General features: G+C 61.1%; 1 long non-coding RNA gene across 1 annotated transcript; it reads right to left on the bottom strand.

Annotated features, from left to right (window-relative positions):
* Positions 1 to 633: 633 nt before the first annotated feature.
* On the bottom strand, positions 634 to 5790 carry LOC145719443 (uncharacterized). Its single transcript, XR_014142380.1, has 3 exons — positions 5559 to 5790; positions 2935 to 3004; positions 634 to 2586 (listed from the first exon to the last, which is right to left on the bottom strand). It is a non-coding gene; the product is annotated as an uncharacterized LOC145719443 (long non-coding RNA).
* Between the last annotated feature and the right edge of the window lie 1326 nt (positions 5791 to 7116).

Below are 7116 nucleotides of genomic sequence, written 5' to 3'. Positions count from 1 at the left end.
CCCCGGCCCTGCGGTCTGAGTACGTTGGCGTAGCCCAGGGTCTCAGCACTACAGGGCAGCTCGTTCACTCTCTGGGGGGCATCCCGGGCACTGTGGGGGTTCAGCAGCATCCCTGGCCCCACCCCCTCGAGGCCAGGGACAGCCACAGATGTCCACAGACGTCGCCCCGTGTGCCCTGGGGGCGGGAGTGCCCCAGGCTGGCCCAGGCTTCAAAGAAGACACCCGGGAGCTGGGCACGTCCAGACCCAGCCTGGGCAGGAGGGGAGGCCCCGCACCCAGGGACCACAGACGCGGTCCGCAGCCCACCAAAATGTGTTGATTTTAACGTCTTTTTTTTTTTAAGGTTTTATTTATTTGACAGAGACGGAGAAGCAGGCTCTCTGCAGAGCAGGGAGCCGGATGCGGGACTTGATCCCAGGACCCTGGGACCATGACCTGAGCCGAAGGCCGACGCTTAACGACTGAGCCACCCAGGCGCCCCGATTTTAACTTCTTTTAAAATCAATGAACAAGGGGCGCCTGGGTGGCTCAGCTGGTTGAGCGTCTGCCTTCGGCTCAGGTCGTGATCCCGGGGTCCCGGGATCGAGTCCTGCATCGGGCTCCCTGCTTCTCCCTCTTCCCCCCCCACTCGTACACTCTTTCCCTCTCAAATAAATAAAATCTTTAAAAAATAATAAAACCCGTGAACAAAGGGTGACTAACGTATTAGTGAGTATTTAATAATGAACCCAGCCTGGTTTATGTTCACCTTTACACAGACGCAGTTCTAGAACGTAATCCTCCCTGTCGCCCTGTGGTGGGCGGGGCATATGCTCCTGTGTCCAGGCGCAGCCGGGACGGGGAGGATCCTGCTTAAGGACCTTTGAACAAAATCCAGAGGCAGAATTTTGGGGCAACGGGTGAGCCCTCCTGGTGGGTTGTGCCCCCTGGGACAGACCCGCCTCCATGCCCTGGCCCCATGGACCCAGCAAGTGCCTGAGTGCCCGTCCCAGGCACAGTGGCCTCTGCCCAGGCCGCGCCTTGCCCGAGGCGGAGCAGGTGGGCTTTCCTCCAGCCCTCATTCCCGTGCTCCCCCAACACCCCCAGCCCTGACAGGGGGCTCCTCACAGGTGGGAGGACAGGGGCTGCCTGGATGGTTTCTGCTTCCAAGAAGGGATCATTGGTTCCAATAAAAAAAAGAATAATCACCTATGCAGAGATTCTGACCCAGGATGACTGTGCCCAGGGGCCACAGGGCCACGTGTGGAGGCATCTGGGGTCATCACGACTGGGGTGCTCCTGGCATCCAGGGGCTGTGGGCCACGGGTGCTCAGCTGCCCACAGTGCCCAGGACGCCTCCCAAAGAGAGTAACCCACCCCAATGTCAGCAGGGCCAGGATGGGGAAACCCTGCGTTCCTTATTTTGGGAAACTAAGTCCTTGCTCACACTAGACACAGAATCAAGCCCTAGGAGTCACACCGTGTAAACCAGCGTCTGTGAGTCACCGCACTGAGTGTGTGTAATGAAGTGTGCGCAGCATCCGGGACCTCAGGCGGCCAGTGGCCACAGAGCGCCGTCTCCTGGGGTCAGTGGAATCCCCGGCCCAGGGGTCTCATCCTGCCGCAAATAAATGCGGGCTTTGCGCGGCCTGCCCCTCCGGAGCCCGCGAGCGCCTGGACCCCCACGCCCGCGGCACTGGACGCGCCGCAGGGCCCATACAGCTGGGGCCACCAGAGGGCAGCACAGCCCACCCCACGGGCCGTACTTCTGGCTCCGGGTTCCTGCATCCCAGAAACACCGCAGTCTAGACACCCGCCGGCGGAATTCCTGTCCCCTTGAGTCAGTGTGTGCAGAGACGTGCGCGATCCCGATTCCCAGTCGTCATCTCCCACTGCATTGTCGAGGCTCTCGCCAGGAGCCAGATCACTGGCTTCCTCCGGGTCTGGGCGGGGGTGGCCGGGGCTCAGCAGCAGGGGGGGCCGGCGGGGAAAGGGAACCCGCCCTGCGTGGCTTTCACACCAGCATGAGGTGCCACCAGGGCCGGGGATGTCGGGCCAGCCGCCCGCCTGGCTCCAGCTTTTAGTGTCTGCCCTCTGTTGTCTTTTGGGAACGAGAGTCTCTGAGCGCTCAGGAGACAGGTGTGCACACCCTGGGCCCCCTGGACAGCCAGCTGGCCTGGGAGAAACGTGCCCCCGACACGCCTCGGTCCCTCCTGAGAAGGGTCAGCATCTTGCAAAACTTAAGGCTGGTCTCTGCCGCGTTTCTTAGGCCGCCTGAGCCACTCCTGAGGCTGAGCCCCTTGCCAGGTGCTTTTCCTGAGGTGTCGTCCTCTTGATCCAAACGGGGGTGTCCGAGGGTTTGGGGTGGGGACCCGAGCACCGCCGGCTCCCATTGGACCTTCTAGGTATATTAGCCCCGCGTCTCGGTCTCCCGGGGTGGCCATACCAATGCTGATGTGGAAACAATGGAAACGTACCCTCTCCCTGCTCCGGAGCCAGAAGTCCGAGATCAAGGTGGTGCAGGGCTGGTTCCTGCTGAGGGAGAACCTGTCCCAGGCTCCCCAGCTTCACGGGGGGAGGTCACCGGTCATCTCGGCGTGCCTTGGCCTGTAGAAGCATCGGCCCCGTCTTCATGGGGTTTCTGCCCTGCCTGTCTGGGTCCACGTGTCGCCTTTTTGTAAGGACAGCTGTCATCGCTTTAGGGCCCACCCTACTCACCTTAACTAAGTACCCTTGCGACTGCCCCATTTCCAAATAATTTCCCGTCCTGACCTGCTGGGCGCTGGGATGTCAACACGTGAATTTGGGGTGGGGACCCAGTTTAACCCATAACACCCTTGTGGGGCCCCGGGCTGGGAAGGAGCACCGGGGGCACCTCCCGCTTGCCGTCCGGGGGTCGGAAGCCCACCCGGGCCGAGGAGGGGGAGAGGGCAGGGTACGGGAGCGGATGCAGACCTGGTTGGCTGTGCTGACTGGGCTCGGTCCTGGGCCAGGCGGGGCTGAGGGACGTGCCTGCTGGTGCCATCTGCAGAACAAATCATTTTATGAGAAAGAAAGCGCTGGCCTGCTCCCTTGAGGCCTCACTGGAGGCGCTGTGGCCGAAAGCTCCCCGAGGGGGCCCTGCTGAGTTGTAGACGGGCCAGTGGCCTCCTCCCCTCCCCTGCACACACACCAGGACTGTTCCCACGCGTCCAGAGAGACACTAACCCTCACCAGCACGGTGCCTCTTGGGCACATGTTGGGGGGCTGCCTGCCCTGAGCCCACATCTTTGGGAAGTTGGTCCTAAGGGCCCTAAGGCTGAGACAGAGATGGGCATTCATTGAAAACCTGCCCCACCAGCAGCAGAGGCTTTGTCGGGACCCCTGTGTCATCGACAGGGAAACGGGGGCTGAGAAGAATAACGCGCCGGCAGCCCCCATTCCCCTCTACCTCGGGACCAACAGACAACACCTCATTTCCTGTAGGGCCTTCTGGGTTGTGCCAGCCCCTTCCTGGTCCTGGGCTGGGGCCGGGTGCGGCCATTGGGCACTCACCCCGGGTGCACAATGCACCCAGAACCTCAGGGATCAAACAGCAGTTTAATGCAAAAGAAAAAATTCACGTTAACGTTAACTTACTCATTCCAATTTGTTCACGTTTGATTTTATGTGAAAGTAAACATTTTAACGGAACACTATTTGTTATTTCCATTAATAATTCTAAGTCAATGAGAAAATGCACAATGAACCGAATTTCAAAATGTGAATGAAGTGTGGACAGGATCGGGCACCCTGGCTTTTCCTCGTGCCTCAGACTCCAGCGTGGTTCTCACGCGTGGTTACCAATCCTGTCGTGATTTTAAATGTCAGCATTTCATTCATCATGGATTTTCTGCGTTCATTTTGATTTTTTGCAAGAGAGCGTTAAAACACAACTTCCCTCGATGGCTGGCTCTCGGGTGCCCCTCTGGTTTCGCACCCGAGTCTCATCGCCGTCCCGCAGGATCCCCACTGCCCGTCACCTGAGGGCGTGCAGATGCCCATCAGACGCAGGCGCACCTGCATGCTGAGTGGTCGCGCTGCAGGAATGCCAGGCACGCGGGGCAGGACGCGAGGCCGGCTCTGGGCCCTGGAGGGATGGCAGAGCTGCAGACGGAGCCCGCTGGCCCCAAAGCTCCAGTCCTAGAAGGTCCCCAGAAGAGCTGCAGAGAATCTCAAAGAAGGACACACACACGAGTGTTCCCAGCAGCACGATTCACAGGAGCCAGGAGGTGGAGCAATCAACGTGCCACCACGTGCAGACATATGTGTCCCTCAGCCGCGAGCAGGAGCCAGGCGCCCACACGGGCGGCCCCAGGGACGGACCCCGAGCCCACGAAGCTCAGGGAGGGACCCGGACACGGAAGGCCACGCGGGGTGTGAGTCACGTGGGTGACACGTCCAGAACGGGCTCATCCGCGGATGGGAAGGGGGCTCGCGGGGGCCGGGGCTGGGGAGAAGGTGGGGAGTGACCGTTGATGGGGGCGGGGACGCTCAGGGAGGGACCCGGACACAGAAGGCCACGTGGGGTGTGAGTCCACGTGGGTGACACGCCCGGAACGGGCTCATCCGCGGACGGGAAGGGGGCTCGGGGGGCCGGGGTGGGGGATGCGGGTGGGAAAGGGGCTCCTTTTGGGGTGATGGAATATTCCGGAATTGGTAGAGGTGGTGGTTGCTCAGCTCTGCGAATGCGCTCATTGCCACTGAGATGTTCCCTTTACAACGGTTTGTCTTATTTTATGCAACTCTCATCTGAATTTTTTTAACAAGTAGGCAGGGGCTCTTGGGTGACTCAGTCTGTTAAACATTTGACTCTTGATCTCAGCTCTGCTCTTGATCTCGGGGCCGTGAGTTTGAGCCTGGTGTTGGGCTCCACACTGGGTGTGGAGCCCACTTAAAACAAAGTAAAAATTAAAAAAAATTTTAAGCAGGCAGAAGGAAGTGTGGCTTCAGATCAGGCACGCAGATTTCGCCGTGTTCACAGGCCTGCAGGCGTCTGACGGCGGCCTTGGTGCTGGTCAAGACGGTGGCAGCAAACCGCAGACCGGGGCGGCCCAGGGCCACCGTGGGCTGCATTTTGCGCACCCCAGGAGGGAGCGTGGGGCTCTCCCTCGCGGCTCTCTGCAGAAGGAGACGCTGGAGGAGGCCCGGAGCACCCCGGCCGGGACGGCGGACGGAAGTGAGGGGAGCTCTGCCGGGGTCTCCGGCCCGGGACTCTGGGACCGTGTGCAAGACCGCACAGGGTGTGCCTGGCTCTGGGAACACCGGAGCCGGCTGCCTGCCGCGGATTCCAAACCGAGAGCTCGTGCTGTGCGCTCGGCCGGCACGGTGCGGCCCGGCTGCGGGCCTCCGTGGGGATCTCCACGCTCCCGTGCGCGTGCACGCGGGCAGAAAGCCTGCCCGCCCCGTCCGCCATCCCAGCCCTTGAGCCTCGCCTTGCATGGCGTCCGGGTTTCTGTTTCTCACAGGGCAGATCGTGTGTGGGCAGGGCCTCTGCTGAATCATAGTACTCTCTTGTTTCGGTTTTCCTCCTCCTCACACCCCTACTCAGCCCCACCTACCCGCCACCTGCAGATTGTTCTGACTCCGTGCGGTTTGCTGTGTGTCATGGAGGGGCAGCCGGCAGGCTCTGCCTGACCTTTTTTCTCAAATGCCATCCGAGCTGTGAGCCCCCTCCAGGCAGTGTCGCGGACCCCCGCCAGCCTTCTGGCTGCTCGCTGGCTGCCGGCCCGGAGGGAGCCGGTTGCGCTGCTGTCGGCCGGGGCTCCGCGTTGTGCTGTCCCCAGGCCGCTCCCCAGAAAGCCGGTCGCGTGCATTTGCTGGTGACTCACAGCGCCAGGCCAGCTCCCCTGCAGCTGTCCACGGCACTGCCATTTCGGTGAGACCGGAAGGGGACGCTGCCAGTGGGCTCCCCGGGGCCCTGACTCCAGGCGGATTTTATTTCCCAACTTCATTTTAAAAAAATACTGCTGCAGTTTGACTGTTTTTAACACGGAGGACACACGGGCCCTCAGCACACGGAGAGTGTGGGGCGGCGACCCCCGTCACGGTGCTGTCGAGCGCTGGGCTTTCGCACCGGCCGGCGGGGCCTTCCCCTCCTTGCCCCGGACATCCTCAGCTGCCTGCCCAGCTCCCCACACAGGTGCGCCCGGCCGCCGGGCACGGGACCTCTTCCTGTGCGCACGCACGTGGGCTCTGGAAAGACTTTGTGCTTGGGGAAGAAAGGCCCCCCAGAGATAGCAGGTCCTAAATCCCTGGAACCTGGGAATGTGGCACCTGAAAGGACCACGGTTTTGCAGGTGTGACTAAACTAAGGATTTTGAGATGGAGGGATTTTCCCGATGTGCCCTAAACGCAATCATCGAGTGTCCTTATGAGACGGAGGCAGGAGATTTGACACACGGGGGAGGTCATGTGATCACAGGCAGAGACCGGGGACGTGGCCACAAGCCACGGGGCGCCTGGGCCCCCAGGAGCTGGAGGACACAGGAAGGAGGGAGCGCGGCCCTGCCTCACCTTGACCTCAGCCCCGTGACACTGGTTGGACCCTGGCCTTCAGCAGAAATAAAGGTCTGCTGTTTAAGCCACCAGATCAGTGGCATTTGTTATAGTAGCTGCAGGAACGAGTCCGGGCTGCACAAAGGGTTTGCATTTCCGTGGCTGTACCTCATTCACCCGCAGAATTCAGCTGCTCTCCTGGACCCTGTGGCCTGCTGTTTCTGGGGGGCAGGGACCCACCGCGGATGGTGCTCTCCCCTCGTTGTCCTGTGTCTCTACGGGAAAAGCATCCTGACAGGCCACGCCTCGTCCCTGAACGTGCGGTACCCCTCGGGTGCGATGGGTGGGGGAAGGTGTCTGCGCCATGGCTCGGAGGCACGGGGCCGAAAACTTGCAGCCGCTCCAAACAGAGGGGCCCCTGACTGTTGTGTTCAGTTCCTGCACGTGTGAAATGGATCAGGCGAGACAAACTGAGTTCCCTCCCAGCCCGGCGCCCTGCGAAAAACTAAAACCTCTGTGCACAGCGAAGACGAGCAAACTTACATCATCCTCCCAAACCCTGGGGCTGCTCCTGAACGCGTCGCCCGCTCACGTTCCCCAGATAGCTGGGCTCCGGATTCT

This window comes from Leptonychotes weddellii, unplaced genomic scaffold (assembly GCF_054177405.1).
Source record: "Leptonychotes weddellii isolate Sample4059 unplaced genomic scaffold, ASM5417740v2 HiC_scaffold_4465, whole genome shotgun sequence".
NCBI lineage: Eukaryota > Metazoa > Chordata > Mammalia > Carnivora > Phocidae > Leptonychotes > Leptonychotes weddellii.
The sequence above is the reverse complement of the archived record's forward strand: the minus strand, read 5'-3'. Positions and strand labels throughout refer to the sequence as shown.